The sequence below is a fragment of the Falco naumanni genome, chromosome 2 (assembly GCF_017639655.2).
Source record: "Falco naumanni isolate bFalNau1 chromosome 2, bFalNau1.pat, whole genome shotgun sequence".
Taxonomy (NCBI): domain Eukaryota; kingdom Metazoa; phylum Chordata; class Aves; order Falconiformes; family Falconidae; genus Falco; species Falco naumanni.
Window position 1 is genome coordinate 112,051,365 of NC_054055.1, and position 18,970 is coordinate 112,070,334.

The window sequence follows — 18,970 nt, forward strand, 5'->3', positions numbered from 1 at the left end:
AAATGTGTGTGAAATTTCTTCCGTATGCCAGCTAGATTTCAGCTGACCATTAACAACATAATTATTGGGAATTACCCATAGCATACAGATGTGTACTTTTAATAAATTCACTCCCATTTCATAATAAGTATGTTTCAAAAACCCAGTTATATTTAATAAGCATAGAGTAGCTCTCTATTTAGCTTGCATTTTAACATGTTCTGCATTTAAATATGCAAAAGAGGTATTTCTACTCTCCTTAAAGCTACAAATGAAATAATGGCCACATGCCAAAAAATGCAAGTAATGTAATGTTGTCTTTGTCCTTTGCAATGCCAATCCTGCTTTTCTGTCACTTGATTTTGACGCCCGGTGAAAATGTTATTGTGCACTGAAGCACTTTGCAGTGGCTACATTTAAAACACATTTTAAAGGTGAACACACTTTATCCGGAGACTAGAGTCCCTATCAATTCCGTCAGTGGCTTTCTAACCAAAGCTTGGAAATGAAGTAATTATCTGCTGTGCGTGGAAATGAACTGCAAACCACCATGGTTCACCAGCTACCTGAATTACTATAGCTCACTGTAGCTCCAGCGACAGTACTTCCATCCAGTATTTTGTTTTATTTCAGCGTTCATTTTAACAAGATTACGGTTGGTTACCATAACACCTATTTCAGGTGTTATTGATTGCAGATCCTGCTTTCCTCCTCTGGAATGGAGGATTATTTGTAGGCATTGCTGAGCTTGAAAGCAATGCTGCCTTACCCTGCGCTGCAAGGATTCTTTGTGCCAACTGGTAGGAAATAAAGCAACCCATCTGCTTAGCAACACAGGTGGCAGAGAACACGCTGTCCTCGTGCTCGGTTCCCTGCAGGCACTACCCACTGACAGCAGAGTTCAAGTCACGGGCTCTGGATTTGTTACTGCGAGCTCTGATGGAAGCTGAGTGGGAGGACTCTGCTAAAAGGTGCTATATGCGTATATGCTCTGAGGCCACAGATTTAAGGGGAAAAACTTTAAGGCATTCATTGTTGACCAAAGCTTCTTGGTGCTTTTCTGTTCTTTCTCAGGTTGATTTCCCAGCCTGAGGTCACCAATGCAAAAATGAAGCAGCTCAGTAAAGACGTTGATAATCTAGTTTCTGTTGAACTTCTGCTAAGAGTTTTAAAAATGGTGACCATTAAAGGGGGCTTCCTAATGGAGAGCTCTGAAGTCTTCCACTGATCTACTAAAACTATTGGGTGTCTTCTCTTCTTTGCAACACCAGTTTTACAGACAACTAATTTACCTCTGTGTATTTGCACCTATGATTCTGTTTATTCTAATGGAAAAAAGCCAACAACCTCCCATTTACACCATAGTCAGAAAGGAATGAAGTCCGCTGGATGTAAGAAATTAAAAACTCCCCTTCCACACAATCTCATATTGATTAGCACTGAATACAACCTGATCATGAAGAATTTTTGCATTACTGCTTCATAATCTATTTGTAATGACTGCTTTTTGGAGGTACTTTATCTCTGCGCTCTTTCTTTATCTCGGTAAAAAGGAATTAATTGAAACAAGACCCAACAGAAAAAAAAAAAAAAATGTTAGTTAGACTTTCTTATGGCCATAGCCATGAAATAATGCAAGTGTTACATAAGTTGAACTGAGTGAGTAAAACTAGCATTATATATATGTGTACAATATAACCCCCCACCAAATTATCTTTATTTCTGTGAGATACTTTAATGGTAAGATGGTAAGAAAAAAGAAGGAAAAAAAGATGTAGTGTTAAAATATTTATGGAAGAACATCGTAGTCACTTGTCTTCTAAACATTCTTTAAATATTAATGTTTTTTTCTGTATCATACCCCTAATAATGTTAAATGCCTAGAATTTCCTAATTATTAACATAAATCTATGGGTGGATTGGGATTTAGTCTTACTGAGTAAAAGCATTACTATACCTCCATTTCTAATATTTTATGTTAAGGAAAGGCAGTCTCAGCTGCTTGAATATGATTATGTGGTTTGCATAAGTGAAACGTTAAAATTAGTTTTAATTAGAAAAAATCTAGCAGCTTATTTCTCAGTTAAGTTAAGATCTAGAGCAATGTTTCTTTAACTCAGATTGTTTAGGACTTTTTCATGGACAGTTTCTATGAGGCTTGTTATAAGGCTGCTAGGAATCATATTATAAGACAAAATCTTACCATGTTCATTATAATTTTACCTGTTAAGTTCTTGAAAATATGTCCAAATGGTGTTTTGAATCAATTAGCTGCCTTTAGTGGGAGAATTTACCCCTTTTCACCTGGAATGCAGAAGACACCACTGGGTTACAGGAGCCTCTTTTCCCATTGCTCTGCCTGCACGTGGTAGGAACAGTTGTTGCTCCCACCCGCCCCGCCGGTGAGGTCATGGTGGCTCTAAGCCATGTGGGTGAGGGTCCAGGTTGTCTCTGCTGTTGCTCCAGCCCTTGCAGAAGGGGTGGTCTGTTCTCTCCATTTCCAAAGTGGGGATTTTAAAAGGGCTGGAAATATTTCTGCCTCACTAATGAGTAACAACCACCACAAAAATAGGAAGGGAAAGAAAAGGGAAGGGAAGCAAGGGAAAAGGAACAGGGGGGGGTGGTGGTGGTGGTGGTGGTGGGTGGGTGGGTGGAGAATGAAAGAAAATTATATTTTAACTATTGTTTATAGTTAGTACCATTATAAAGAAAATATGAACATAACGTGCATGGAAATTTCAAATTTACCTCATTTAAAAACTGCAGTGCTATTTGCTATTTTATGGCTAGTTGGAAAAATAATCTTGTAAAAATGCTGTAAAATTTAAAAACCTAACCAGGGAAAGCCCCCAATATAAAATCAGTGGATGGGCAAGGCAAGAAAAAGGAAGACAGTTGTAAAGCACAGCACGTTCAAAAGGGTTTAGTAACAAAAAGCAACTAGACTTCACAAGAGCCAAACCATGGAAATTACTTAAGGAAAGTGCATAGGCACCAAAGTATTCCCAAATCAGCTCAAATAATAACTGCTTTCGTGTGATAAAGAGAATACTAAAGAAGGAAATACACACAAATCTTATTCTGCAACTCTGGGTAGTTAATAGTATTCCCATAACTTTCTGCTCCACGGATGTCCTGTGTAGACGTAGCCCTGAGCCTTCACCTTTCTTCATCAAAACAAATTCATTACAGTTTAGTATTACTCAGAGCTGTTCAACCACCTATTGAGTCAATTCCTGCTGTTCCAGCTATGCAAGAACAGATTGCCTTTAATCTGCAGTTTTCACAGGATCTGACTGGCTATAAACTGAATGGTTACGATAGCCACTGATGTTTGTACAAAGCTTGTCTCTCTCAATTCTCAAGAAAAGCTGGACCACCAAAATAACTGGAGCTGACAATTCAATAATTAAAAAATTGCATGAAGAATGTACTAGAAATTTGACAGGGAATATCCTGAATAATTTATCTGACGAATACCATTTGACTATCATCAGAGCTGCTCAGGTAATGAAGAAAGCTATTTCAAACCCATTACTGGAAATGTTCGCAGATGTTATTGGTATGTAGAAGACAACCTGCTGTATAGAGTTGCATTTTCAAAGTTAGGCCATACTTCTAAATACACAGTTAGGCTCTGAAACCAAACCAGCTTTATTTCCAGATAGTGTTAGCAGCATTAGTGTCCACTGAAACTCCAAACTGTGACCGAGTAAGCAGTTTCTGCAAACTGAATGCAGCTTAGCTGGAGTTTTCACTTTGTTTGTCCCGTTTAACTTACAAACTCAAAGCACACAGTGCAGTTCACGTGTCCTACAAATAATTAATTTTTTTATATAGCTTCTATTTAGCTGTGACTACTTAACTCTCCTCTTTAAAAGGAATAAACTTCACAAGATTCCTCTAAACTCCATTTTGAAACTATGTCTGGAGTGCTTTACCAGCTGGGCTGCTCAGATGCAGGCAAGACATTTTCTGGCTTAGTTTGAGTTTTCATGGATAGCAAGAGAGAAAGCTGGGGCAGCACTATCCTGAGCGGTCCCTATCAGCTGTCATGTCCCACCTTAGAGTGCACGTGGCCAGTTGTGATCCATCTCATGCCACACAGCAATTTCACATTTCCTAGTGTTCAGCAGAGATGTCAGCCCAGCCTTCTTCCAGAATGCCTCAACATCACAAGTGACAATGAACTTATTGGGGGAAGTTGCCACCAATGTCTTAGAACTGGCAATGTGGACAGAGTGTAAATCACATTTGAGCTCACTTGTGGCTCAGGATGCAACAGTATAGGCACAGCTAGCTATATCAGATATTGCTCATTTCGTGGGTGTTACTTGGTAAGCTTGCATGTGCACATATACAACCCCCATGTAGCAATGTCTCCTCCCATGGAGCAGCTCTTTCTTAGCCATCATAATCCAGCAGGGAATGCAATGAAAGAGGAGGCAGCAGTAATGAGTGTAACAGGGCCCGCATCTGATACTGGAGACTGAAAGGCACAGCTGAAGGAAAATGCCTTCAGCCTTCCCACAGCTCAGCCAGATGTGAGAGATCCCTTCGAGGTGCAGGAACGTGTGACGGGACTGCTGAAGTGTGAGAGTAACATGAGCTGTGTCGTATTTGCCACCTGGAGACACCAGCAGGCTCAGCAGTATCTAATTAGCTCCCAGCTGGGAGCACCTTCCCAAACAGTTTTACTGCTGACTGGGAATTAACCTCCTTCGGACCAGACCATTTTCTGGATCAACAGATCCTCCGGGGTTTACTACTGAGGTTTGGCTGGCAAAGTTTTGTATCTCCTGCAGATTGCAGTATAATCCATGTACATACATGTTTTACTTAGAAACCTGAAGTATCTCACACGTATACTTGCAACCCCTATAAAAGTGATTCTCCACTATTCTGCCGCAGGACAATGTCATTACACTCTTAGATGCTGAGTGAGGAACAGAATTTCATGTTCTCACCCTCAAACTTTAACTTTCAGAATATAAGAAAAAAGAAACTAAATTCAAATTCTGCTTCTCTCATATCATATTTTAGTCTGATATTAATTATAAGCATAGTGAGAAGAGCAAGCAAGCACTAACTGGTTAGAGTGGTAAAAGCTGGGCTAACACACATATTTAGGGACCAAGGGTTAAAAATCATCTCAATTATTCACTAAATGGATGTGGCCACGCAGCTGGTTGAATAATGAAAATAAAATTATATAAACATTAATTCAATCTCCAGCAAATCTTGCAGCTCAGCTCATCTGTTCTTTACCACGTGTGATTCTGTTACATGGTTAACACATGCAATACTGGGCACTGCTAGTGCATGCTGTTAACAAGTAATACTGTTGGTTAGCTACTGTTAGTTAAGAGTGGCACAAAAACTTGTGGAAGTCAAAGATGCTGCCAGAACCACAAAGCAGTAAGCCCGGTAATGTTACTATCGGTCCACAAACTGATATTTATAGTTACTAGTATATTTTTTTTTTTTTTTAACCTATAATGCATGTTCGTAACACAAGTTTTTGCTAATATTGCTAATATTGCTGCAATTTCACCACATGGGTGTCTCTGGAACTGTACGCTAGGACTACAAAGGATGTAAAAGGCTGCAAAATCTTAATTCTTAGGCTCAAAGCACTGTCCTGGTGCTTGTAAGGACTCTTGACCTGGAAACTGCAGCTTCTATAGCTCTGCTCCCTCACAAACAGTTCCGAAAGTATTTATTTTTCCCTGGCAAGAGAGAACCAAATGACCTTTAAAGGAGCCAAAACCTCTTCAGACTGGAATATCTATGCCCACCAGCAGCGATAGCAGCCCTACTTTGTCACGAACTGAGTACATTCGTTCACTGCCTTGCAAAATATCTTGCATTCACATGGACTTACAGAGTTCAGAAAAAAGATATCCAGGAAAAGTTTTGGAGCTTATATTCATATTCTATTTCATGTCTACTTTGACTTACCTCAAAATGTTTAGTATGCAGAATAAATTACTCTGTAGTCCAAACCTTTGTTCAAAGCTAGTATTCCAATAACTAAAGCTGACAACAATAAAGAGCCATATTTACACAGGAGAGGTAAATATTGTTGTTGTTGAGTATACTTTTCTGGGGCATGTGGGTCATGTAGCAAACATTCTCCTCAGACCTACAGTGACAACATCAATGGAAATAAAAAAAATCCAGAGTTTTTAAATAAAAATGGTAAGTTCTTTAGAAATACAAGATCTCTTATCTGCTTAATAGCAGGGAATAAGAGGACCCACTGGAAAGAACATAGATGACTGGGAAAGGAAGTCTATTTCTCAAGCACCTACCACAAATAATGGACATCAACAACACCTGTGCAGAATGCGCAAAGCCTCTGCTAAAGCTCTCAGGAATAAGAAACTGTGGAAATAAAGCTCAGAGCCCAGCCTGGCAAACAAGGTTTAACTTACCTCATTGCATGACATTAATTAATTGAATGTTATGCCGCTGAGAAGCATCTAAAATATATGAGTTAAAGTGAAGAAAAAAGCCTACAGCTTTTATTGAAATTGTAATATTCCTGCCTCTGTACATGGTAGAAATTAGACTTTCAATGAGGTGTATAGGTAGGCAGGCTTCGTGTCAGCTGGGTATTCTTCCTGAATAACCTAAAAGACTTGAAGACTTCTTCCTTCATCTCCCTAAACCACAGAAACTGTGTTTGCTGGAAATGATGCCCATACCTCTCAAGTCTTTCCCCCTGCACCAAGCAGTGAGATACAGAAGCAACTTCATAACATTTCTATATATTTCCTGCAGGAACTCAGGCTCTAGAAAGTAGAAATAACTGCAGACCCAACTCATTACCTTCCACCTACTACCCACCTACTACCTACTACCACTACTACCACTACCCTGACACATCCTTTACATCGTGAGCTGGTCTAGGGGTCCTAAGCAAGACATTTTGTCAGCCAGAGCAGTCTTTCGCTCTAAGGCTGTTTCTCTGGAAGTAGTTCGTGACCCTGTTAATGCCTATTGATACACACTGGTGTAAAGGGGGCATTAACGCACCTCAGACTTTGCCTCCTCCCAGTTCTGTCTGTACAATGACTACTTAGTTTTTAAGACTTAACTACATGTAGAAAGTCATTTCTCTTTGCAGTAAGTTTGAACAATTACAACCTTTTTTTCTTTTTTTTTGTTTTCTTTTCTTTTTTTTTTTTTCTTTTTTTTTTTTTTTTTACCAGAACGTACTGTTTTCCTGAACTTTAAATGAGACGCAGAAGTATTTCTACTTTGCTACAGTCCTTAAGAGAGTCTGCTGGACAGTAACCAGTGCCCTGAGAATTTAGCCAAACTGCTCCCAAGAAGACAGATCGACTGTTCCTGAGGCTTCAGTATTTCACGGCTCTGGGGAAAAACATCAGGTGGGCTGCTTCTGAGCTAGTGACAGAGGGCTCCTAGAGTCCACATTTCTTTTTTTTTTTTTTCTCAGAGAATTAAAAATAAATATTTTTATACCAAATGAAGAACAAATGCCAAAAGCAAAATATTGAAATGTTCTGAAAAATTAAATTATCTTTCTTTTCCTGGTTTCAGTTCTAGTCTCACCTTCTCATATATTACTATTTACATAATAGAATTTTAACCTCTTTTTCTTTAAGAAAAACAAAATTCCTAAGGTACTTCATAGTTTTTTCAGACTCATTTTTATAGTTCTGTCCTCAGAGAATATATGTGGGGAAAAGAAAAGAATATGGGAATAGATTAATAGGATGCTTTACAGATACTTCTGTATGCAAATAAACAGAGCACCACCAGCCATTTCTCTAAATGGATTCTGCCACCAGCATTCACCTGCAGATAGACACTCCTCTGGGATTTAGGTAATGCAATGTACAACATGGATGACTGGGTTTGTCGACAGTAGTCATTTCTCTCTGAAGCTTATCATCATGCCGTGCAGTATCTTGCAAGGCAGAAACCAAGGTGAGTAGAGAAGCTCCCTACAGATATATGGCAGGGAGTTGTTACACGGTAAATCACTAAGAGGGAGGTAAACAGAAGATATACGATTATTGGAAATTACATCCTAGCAAGTGACATCCTATCAATTTCTCGGTCAGGGTGTTACAGTAGTCCGTAGCCACATATTCTACCTCACATACGTTGTAGCTTGAATCTTTTGTGAGTTATTATGAGAAGAAATGGTAATAGCCAGGTAGAAGCAGGAGTCTCCAAGCCTCCCCTTCCCCATCTAACATTTGGAAATGCGCTGAGCCCTAACCACAGCATCAGAGGAGAGGAAAGGTTCTGCAAATGCCACATGCCACCAGCATTGCAACCAACAAGGGTGATCAGGAAAGAGTCAGGTGGTGTGGATTCTGCCCCTTGCTTTCACTTGATGGACTGTCTGACTGCATAATAAACCTCTTTTCCTTCACTTTTCTTCCAGTTCTTCAAAAGAAGTAAAACCGTTAATATCCCCATCTTACTGACAGAAAAGTAGAATGGGGATACTAACAGTTCTACTTTTTGCAAAGCAGTTTGAAGTCTGTGAGCAGGAACTGCCTAGTGTGAAGTAATATTATTAATTATTTCTATCAGGGTGCTTCCTGGAGCTTCTGATAAGTCCTGTCACGCTGTATTATGCAGAAGTATAGAGTAAAACCAGTACATGTCCCAAAGCTCTTATTAAACAAAATCCCCATGGAAAGGAGGTAAGAGTACCACAAAATAGCTTGGATATTGTATCTCGACAAGCTAGCTAACCCTGGTGAGAGCTGTTCTTGCACCCCGAGTTACCATCAGACAGCGCTTTCTTACTGCATGAAACCAGCTTAGTGTCAGCAGTGCTTGCCAGAAATCAGCCCAGGAATTAAAAAGAGCTGACTGGTAGGTGACTAGACAAGTACAAACCAGAGATTCCTATGGAAGTGGAATTCACATAAGTGAATTTAGAAGAATTTTTAGCCAAACCTGTGGATTCTTTTCGGGGTCGGTTTGGTCTATAATTAGCAGCACCTCTGGATAGTGACACATCATGCCTTCTCTATTCTCTGCAAAAAATGACTGGTGGAGGAGGGAGAAGAAAAGGAGAGATCACCTGCAAAATACAAGAGGAAAAAATGTATTTTTATAGCAACCTTACTTTACTAGCAGACCCTGTTTTGTCCCGACAAATGATTGTCTGACTTTGTTATTCATGGTTTCATCATCTCTACCAGATTCCTGTAATGCAGGTAGCCATGAAGTATCAGTATCAGTCTTTTAATCGTTTAAAAATTCCAGTTTATTTCAATACTTCTCTTCAGCAAAAACTTTTTTTTTTTTTTTTTTTTTTTTTTTTGCTTCTTATGTAATTTTGAATCCACTTCAAGATATGAGTCTATACATTTAGAGGCATGTATTGGGCTAAAGATACCTAAACTAAATACAATAGAATATATAAAATTCTAGTAGAAGTTTCCTCAGCAATAAGGAGAGGATTCATTATTACCAGCATGAGGTGCCTGACTGAAGTTAGCTCTATACTGTTCAATGGGTATATTTTTAAGCTGTCTTCAGACCTACATGCAATAGTTACTTAAACTTGAGTTCCGTCAGCTGATTTCCAGTAGCAATTCAGCCTTATTCCGGAAGCTCTACAAAAATTCCAGGTGAGCATTAGACTCTGCCACCCTTCATCTTCTAATCTGCCCTCTCCTGAAGTGGGTTTATAACCACATTGGCTATGTGTGGCTTTGCTAAAAAATAATTCAGCCATCAATATCATGCAGAAATTCTTCTTTCTTTCTTTCTTAGAAATACTGTTTTTGGATTTTACTGGCTTGAGAGTATGTCTTTTATTGGTGCCAACCATTCTTTGAAGCCCATTTTAGGCAAGTGTTTTCACATAAACAAAGTAGACACCTATAACATAAATGCTAGTATGTGGTCAAATGACAAGCAGAAGGAATAAAAGGGATGCCAACAGGCATGTGTATCTTTTAGGAGAGAGGAACACTTCCATGCAAAAGGTTTAAAGTTGTCAGGAAAGGCTTGATGAGTACAACATATCAGGAAATGTCTTATAGATTTTGGCTATGAATATAGTTTAGAGGTAACTTAATAAGGCTGTGGTTTCACAGTAATGGAACTGGCTACAGCTTGGATGTAGACCTGTGCCTGCTTAGTCTCTCTTCTCATAGTGAGCTTTTAAAAAAAGTACTAAATGCCCCAGGATTTTTAAAACAAAGATGACAACAATACCTTATTAAGAAACTCAAACCGAATAGCTTAAATGTGCTAGAAATAAAAATTTCCCCTTGCTTGGTTTCTAGAGTTTAATTAGTTGACTTCCTAAGCAGAGCTACTCTGAGCAGTCTGCTTTGACACCTCTCTGCTCCTCACTGCAGTCTCAAGGTGTCTCGAGGAGCTGCACCTGGCCGCACTCTGCAGCCACTCAAGCCACCCCTTTTTGAGCAACAGATCCCTAAAGAAAGGACCAGTTTCCCTCTTGTTCTGGAGGCTTCAAATCACTGAGGTTTCTTAAAGGTACACAAAAGCAAGGACAGGGAAAACAGATGCCATCTGTCACAACCGAACTTGGCACATTGCACTCTTTTTTTTTTTTTTTTTTTTTTTTGAAAAAGTACTTTTAATTAGCTGAGTTCAGTGATCCAGTTTCCTGCTCTGTCCACTGCAGAACAGATTTTGTGCAGCTGAAAAGATATGTAGGAAGGAAAAATTGAACCACAATGACAGAAAAAATGACCAGAGAAAGAACATAGGAGCTTCCTATACCAGCTTTGTAGCTAAAGCCAGTGTCTCTGAGTGCCTGGAAGAACATGCAACTCTCAGAACAGTAAACCTACTTGCTGGAGATCATTGGGAAAACTTCCTAAAGTACTTATTTGACCCTTTTCAGACTTACAATATTGAGTGACCTGAGAGACAGCTGGCACTAACTCCTGTGTTTAATCATGGAGAGGCTGTCTTTCACTTCTGTGAAATGTCCCAAGTCCACTGCAGGCTGGCAAGTATGCAGCAGTAGATCCAAGGAAACATGAAAATCCACAGTACCAAAAGAATGAATGCAATGCCCTTTTGTGCTGTTCTGACACGGCTATGTGGTACTCACCTGATAAATACGGTAGGTCTCCGCAGAATTACCAATAGGAAATGTGAATGATAAATGCCACTTCCCCATGCTTCAGGGCACCAGAAATTTTACATTTTAACTCGGATGTCACTTAGTGGTTCCAGCAGCAGCAGCAAATTTGTTGCAGTTATCGTGAACCTAACAAGCACATATTCTGGAAAGCCCCAGGCAAGCAGCCTCAGAAGCTGAAGGGCATATCACATTTACAGAATAATACATAAAACACGCTTTTTGGATCTACTTAAGAAGCAAGCCTGAAACGTACCTGGATTTCAAATTAGAGGCTTTACAGATATGGCTAGTTTTGACTTGTTAGACTGATATTGAGGTAGGGGCTTTGGTAAGGTTACTGGTCTAGCTGGTCACTTTGCGAGGTCAGTGTCAGGATTTGGTCTTTTCCAACTTATTGGATCACTAACCTTAGCTGCCTCTCATTTGAGATCATAATTTGTGAAGGTAGTGGATCTGGCTTACTAAGATAACAATCATTTATTGGAATGGCAACTTTATTGAACTTATTTCAGACCACAACTCTGATATCTGATATGCTGATAACATGGTGCAGTGCTCTGTAGCTGCTATTTCTGGCTTGCCTGCTGCCATGTCAAAGCCCGCATGGCATCATTAACCCTCCCTCTGTCACACGGAGCCACCGCGTTGTCACAGGCTTGAGAAGGTCCTGGCTCAGCTCCTCTTGATCTCAATGAGCTGGGAATGACATTCTTACCATAATGCATTCAGGAAAATTAAGAGTTAGCTGGATGCCAAGCAAAGGGGACATCTGTACTTTGACAAATGCTTTTCTGCTCAGAGGTTTATAGACAGGGTAAACAGCAGCCCACTAACATGGCAGGGGCAGTGCTCTGAACGTTGTGTTTGAGGCAAATAAACCAAGGCAGAGGCAGGTGTTAGGGCTACTTCAAGCAGCCCTACCAGCAAGAAAAATCAGTAACAGATCTGACTCATTTTCAGACATAGATTTTGAAGATGGAGGTTGATTATATGACTAATGACACTGGAATTAAACTAGTAATAGCTGACATGTCAACGAAACAAAATTCAGTGTTGTTTTTTTGGGGCTAGGTCAGACAGGGGAAGATGAAAGGCAGAAAGGAAAAGATGATATTTTTGCCTGCAAACATAAGAATTGGTATCAGAAGAAAAGGTGTATTTTACTCTTTCTTTAGAAGAAGCAAATAACTTCCTTCCACATACCATTAAGAATCAGTGGTCAAAGTGATTTCACCAAATGGGGAATGTGCCCCATTCACAGATAGCATAATGTGTATTATTATGGCTTTTTCATTTCTCCTGGATAGCAGCAGGTTACTATTGTTCTTCTCATTCCATAATCTTCAGATATTTTCAAAATTTACTATGCAGATAATAAAGGGGATTGCATTATTATTGGCTTCTCAGATACTATTCCAGGAGTCTCTTCTTGGCCACGTTTTGATATGAAATAATTACCATCATATCTGCTTGACTCTTGATAGAGAATTTTATTTTCAGAAGTTGTGAATCTGTTCTGGTGGATTTCCTTCTTTTTAGCTAACTTTTCACTAGTTATTTTCCTCTTAGTTAATGGAGTGAAGAGATGCCAGTCTCACCTTACAAAAAACTTTGACAGCCTGTGTAATTCTTCCATGATTTTAGTTAAACACTGCTGTGGCTCCCCCACTACCCAGCTTCCCCCTTCACATGTGGAGATCTGAAAAAACCCCAAATGTACCATAAGACCAGAGAAAACCTAAGCCTCTGCCTTGTCTTGATAAGGCCCTTTATTATCTTGAGGTAACAAGCATTAGTACTGCAGCTTTCAGTCTTCATTCCTTTTCCAATTTCCTTAATGTTATTAACATCAGAAGAGACTGTGATATATTGGGAGAAAAGAGATTTGACACCAGTCTTCAAAATAAATAGCTGGATTTTTCCAATGGAAAAATCAAAATGTTGGGGTATGTTTTCCAGTATAGAATTTCCAAGGATAACTAACATCCAGTTACTAACTTTCTTCACTGCTAGGCTACAATCAAAAATGCATACTGACATTTACCTATATTCTATCCACAGTCTGGAGGAAATTCTTGTTTCAATCAGAAGAAAAAGAAAACAGTAGGGAATGAAAAGCATCTCACAGTGTTTCCTACACAGTCCAGAAGACTTGACTTGGTTTTCAACCACATACACTCCCCATTATCAGTCCTGCTCCCCCCCAAGAAAAAAAAAAAACCAACAACAAACCCAAACAACCCTTAACCTCACAAAAAAAAAAAACCACCAACCAAAAAAACAACAAAAACACACCAAAAAACCAAACCAAAAAACCCCACAAAAATCTTTACAAATACCTGTATAACCTTCAAGACATTTTAAAGTGTAAGAACAGGACATAAAAAGCAGAAGTTTACCAAAATGTAAGATTAATTAACTATTTAAATTATCATTCTCTTAAATCCTTCAACTTATCTCTAGTTCACAAAATTGGAAGTTTCGTTTTTCCCTCCCATGGCTAGGTTAGGCTTCTCACACCTCTATCTTGAACTAGAAAGGAAAAAAGAATCTAGAAGACAAATAGATGACAAAAAGGATGCTGAATTAGGGGAGCATCAAAACCAAAGTCAAAATCTTTATAAGATCACTTGATCATCACTTCTAGCTAGTGCAGTTGACACCAAACCTAAAGTGCTCAAATGTACTGACTCGGCACTCTTTGCTTACCAATCTGATTTCAAGTCAAAAGCATTCATAAGGACAAACTCCTCATTATTTTCCAGGGTCTATATCAATGTAGTGATTCATCTGCTTCCGTGAGGTCAATGGATGCAGGACTGAAACTGTGAACAGGTTAGTACCCTTAGCTGAATAGAGTGATGTCAAAGAAAAAAAAACACTATGTAAAATATTGTGTTCAGCAGTCAGCACATCAAGCTTGCTTGGCTAATGCCAAAGCAAAGGCTCTGTGACAAAGCTATATACATAAAGAATATCTAAGTTGCTGAATTTATGCAAGGTGTAGGCTTGCATAGGTTTATTAAATTAACATTTTTAGCTTTCTGAGTTGATGCCAACTCTCAGTCACCTGAAGAAAAGTCTTAATTTGTGTTAATTTTCTTGCCCTGAGTAAGAATAAAAACCTTGCTGAGCAGTAAAATAACCTCATGTTCCCACAGTCTTAAGAACGCTGGTTTATTCTAGTCCAAGGTGAATGTGGTAGTACTTACATCCAAGTGACCTGACAACACTTTACTGAGTAGAATGGAGGAAATTAAGGAAGACTGTTTCTGCTGTTTAAAAAAAAAAAAAAAAAAAAAAAAAAGAAATTAAAAGAACAAACAATATTCATGTAATTATTCCTCCGTAATCTGAATACTTCACACTACTTTGCAGTTGAGAGTGGGAGATAATCCTGGGAAAGTTCCAGCCAGCAGTCACGTCCTTACTGCAGACACCTAAAACGTCTACACACTTCTGCTCCCAGCTCTTGCTGTGTGTATGGAACAGAGTTGCAAGCATGGCCTCAGGAGCTAGGAAGGCTGCACATGAGAGATGAAGTAGAAAACAAACCAGAACAAAACCCAAAAGTTACTGTTATCTATGGGGGTCCTAACCACCAAACCTATGCTTTTGATCCCCAGAGCCTCAGATACTGGCATAATGGAAAAGTGACGCTACGCACAGAAGCCAGATGTGTACAAGTCCTCCATAAGGCACTCCAGTACATGCAGGCATCAGTGCCAGTTGGGTAGTAAATTACATTCATCTCAGCAGTCTTGGCTCTCATCACACGGCCATATCCTGAGGTCTAAAATAAAATGTACTCCTGCAAAGCCTGAGGCACCTTCCTCCATGCATTCAGTGATCCCTTTTTGACTGTTCAGGCATCCCTCACAGAAATTGCTGTTGTCTCAGGTAGGCTTGTGTCAAACTGTGGTGTTCCTGGATCTCTTGGGTTCCCCCACAACAGAGGATCCTGCACACCATTTGCTCTCTATAGCCTGTTACAGGGATGTGCGTTTCCTTCTTAGGCAGCTACTGGTACCAGGAACTTCATGCTTCAGCAGTTGCTATACAACAGGTATTTTCTCTACCAGCTGCCACCCCTGGCAGTGAGTCTAAGCCCAAGGGATCTTTCTCTGTTGATGATAGAAGGACAGATCCACAAGCCAACATTCTTGAATAAGTCCCTTTTCAAAGCATTTTCAAACTTTTGTGCTGCTGACTTTAATTGATCAGCCCTACCAAGAGAGGTTGCAGATAAAAACTATTTCCTATTAATCAATGCAGAAACACACTGCTTCTGGCCTTCATTACTGACAACTTTCTGACCTTGATTGCCTCGAGGCAACCTACTTTACAAATTTTTAGCAAGGGAAACAAGAGAAAAAAAATTGAATTATTTTTGAGTGCTTTCATGATTAAAAGCAGTTACTTCAGTTGCTATAATTCATAACTTTATCTTTTTCCTTAGTCATGGAAAATATTACATCTATCTGAAGGCATCTGCAAAATCCTGCTTGGATTGCATGCTCGGCAAAGCAGTTGTTTGCTTGATAACTCACACTGAAATCTCATTGTCAACTCTCCAAAGGGGGGCTGCCCCACACTACTTGAGCAACAAGAGCAAATCCAGTGACAGCAACCAGGTTCAACCGCCAAGAGTCCAGATCTGCAGGCAAATCCACAGCCATGGGGCAGATCAAACCCATGTCAGCCTGGTCATCCATGGACTGAACCGAAGGGGTCCGAGGTCCAACACGCAGCTGCAGCAAAGACCAGGGCCCAGACACCCTCAGCTTAAATTAAGCTTCTGAGTGATGGGCTTGCCCACCTACCAAGGTGTCTCAGAGCCACTATGGTTGTGAGCAGAGACAATAAACCACAGGGGGAAGGGGGTGCACTCACCGCCCTAAGAGGAGAGCAGCTACCCACACCAGTTGCTCACCTGCACCTTAGTAGTTGTCTGCCAAGTGCTTTAACCAAGGCACAGTGCTGGCAGGAGGGCATGGGGGAATGGAGCAGGTCAGGGAGCTGTGTGGGAAACTGATGTGTCAGAAGGAGCTAAATTCTTATTTTCCTCAGTCATAGCACTAGTGCCATCTGTGTTTACTCCTGGCCCTCACTGCTAGTATGCAGGGTTGAGAAGAACATTCAAAAGGATCATTCTGCTCTTTCCAGACAAGGTTTCTACCAGAAACCTGAAGGAAAGCTTTCAGATGCGCTGAAATGTTCTGCTTCTCCATTGTGTTCATCATGTTGTGAGATATCCCCGACGTGTGGATGGAGATGCATGGGGAAAAAGAACTCCAGGAGGAGGGAGGGAGGGAGGGATCCTGGCTGGTGCACAGGTCCCAGCAAGGACATCATCACCAGCAGGTAGGATCTCTCATGGCTACAACATCAGAAGACTGTGGCATGCAAACAAAATCATGAAGACCCACGGCTGCAGGGTGCCACTGAAGTCAGTATAGAATTTTCAAACCTCTGTAATTAGTTCCCAGGAAATTAATGATGAAGTTTCAGTTATCATTGCCTTCTACTTAGAGCCTCTGTTTGAGGAGGATTTGCTGCATTTACAAAGGTGGTGGCCAGATGATAAAGTCTAACAGGCTTTTTCCATCTCTCAGACTTCTTTGATCCTTAAGCACACACAAGACAGAAACTTGATTCAGATCCCCAAAGTATTTAGTGTGTCGCATTTCTTTTTCTTCCAAATGGACATAAGGGGTTGCTCAGAGAGCTATAAGGATTGAAATTGATTTTGTATTCTCCTTTCTTTGGTCCCTTGGGGATGCGATGGTAAACAAAGAAGAGACGTTGTGAATTCCAATGTTTGCAGTAGGGTAAATAATTAAAAACTGTTCAGTGTATAAGGGGGGTTCTCAAGGTTGCTGCTGATAGTGATAGAAGCTTGTAATTAGTAGTATTACTTTGTTTTGGGCACAGCTGAATATGACTTGTGGCTTTTAAAATATTTAATATTCTTTCAGACATGTTAGAATGTTTCTGTTCTGGATTTGTGTATGCTTTTTATATAGGAAGTTACAGAAGATACATGAAAGAGGCTTGGAAGGAAAAAAAAGCAGTAGTGATTAAGGAGGAAGCATATAAATAGCAAAAAATATATATATAAACCTCAGAAACCCACAGTGGAGTAAGAGACAAGGGAAAAGAAAAAAATAATCCAGAGATAATTAAGCTATATCAAAGCTTGAAAAAAGCTACACTGTAAACATAAAAAGATCCTCATATGAAAGGACAGATACAGCAAATAGCTGTTTCTCTATGTACTTTCATTGCCTGGGTTCCATTTCTGCATTCTCCAGATTAGGTTGAGCAGCCTTATTTTTGTAGCAGAACAAGTGACACATAGCGCACACACACAAAAAGGCAGCGATGGCAGCCAGTAAGAATTGCATTGCCCATTAAGGGTAAGTGACCCAATTACTTCCCCTGTAAAGGGACTGAAACCACGTGGCTAGGAAGTGTGATACAGATCTACAGTCCGGCTAGTGATGTCTTACTGTGGGAAGTCTGTCTGCGCAATGGTTTGTAGCTCTTTAAAAAGGTTTCCTCTCCTGTTTTGTAGGTAAACAGTAGCAAGGTGCAATCTACAATATGCAGTCTTTTTGTCTTGGAAATGCTATGTGCATATAACAAAGCAAAGAAGGAATGGTATGACAATGGTACACTGTGTTTGATTTTATTCAGCTAAAATAATTAAAATTTATTTTTTTTTAAACTTAATTTCTCTGGAAACCGTAAACTACAGCCTTGCCAGAATTTCTTACACTTTGTATTTACATTCAAAATTAAAGTTTAGTAATTAAAAGCCACAGTTTAATTCCCATAAAACTAGGTTCAAGCCTCTAATAACATATTATTTTTTTTCCTCACCTTTTATGTTCATGGTAGATTTCACTGGAACTTTTTGAACAGATGGCATAAGTACTGACATGCAACAGTACAGATCAAACAAGTTGTGGTGGGTGGAAATAAGCTTTCTGCTTTGCGGACTTGCAAGTGACTGCCCATGTTGCAGTGAATTCAGTTCACAGCATGTTAACCATTGAGAAAGAGCATACTTGTATACAACACCTTGTGAAGTCAAAGGAGCATATCTTCACCTCAGTCTTGGATGCCAGGTTCAAAGAGCTGACATCCACCTTTCTCACCCTCTTTCGTGGAGAGCAGTTGACCTAGAACACTATGGAAAAGTGAACTGTTGCAAACTACATATCAGAAAAAAAAATACCGTGAATGAATAGGTGCTCCTGAGACACCAGAGTATAAAAGCATCTTGACTTAATTGGGGAGGAAGTTGTTCACTGGTTGTGTTGCCACTGCCACCATATTTTTCTTCATATTAATTCTGCTTCCATGTCTGAAATATCACTCTGGGAACTGCTGCCAGATGTTGTTTGGATGAAGGTGACAGAAAGTGTTATAATACTAGATGAGTCTGGCATATGTGCATCACCTATAATAAAGTTCTACCTGCAAGAGCAATGATAATTTACACAAACTGATGAGCTTTTCCTGAAGAGGAGAAGCTATGGTCAGCACTGAATAAGTAGCATGAAATTCTGTATCCCACTGAGAGCTCACTGTGAGCATGTGTCTAATAGCAAATTTTTGAGTAATGGTATAAATGTATGCTAAAAATATAAGGAAGATTTAGCCTTGACAAAATTTAATTCAGTGTTTTCAGTGCTTATTCCTGAGCACAGAAAGTATTTGGTAGTTTTGGTCATAAAACAAAGATGTCTGTATGGATGCTTCATAATCCTTACAAGAGCATACATTTCAAGAGAAAAGTATTTTATTTTAACTGGTGGGGTTTTTATTTCTCCACATTTGATCATAACAATGATTTGG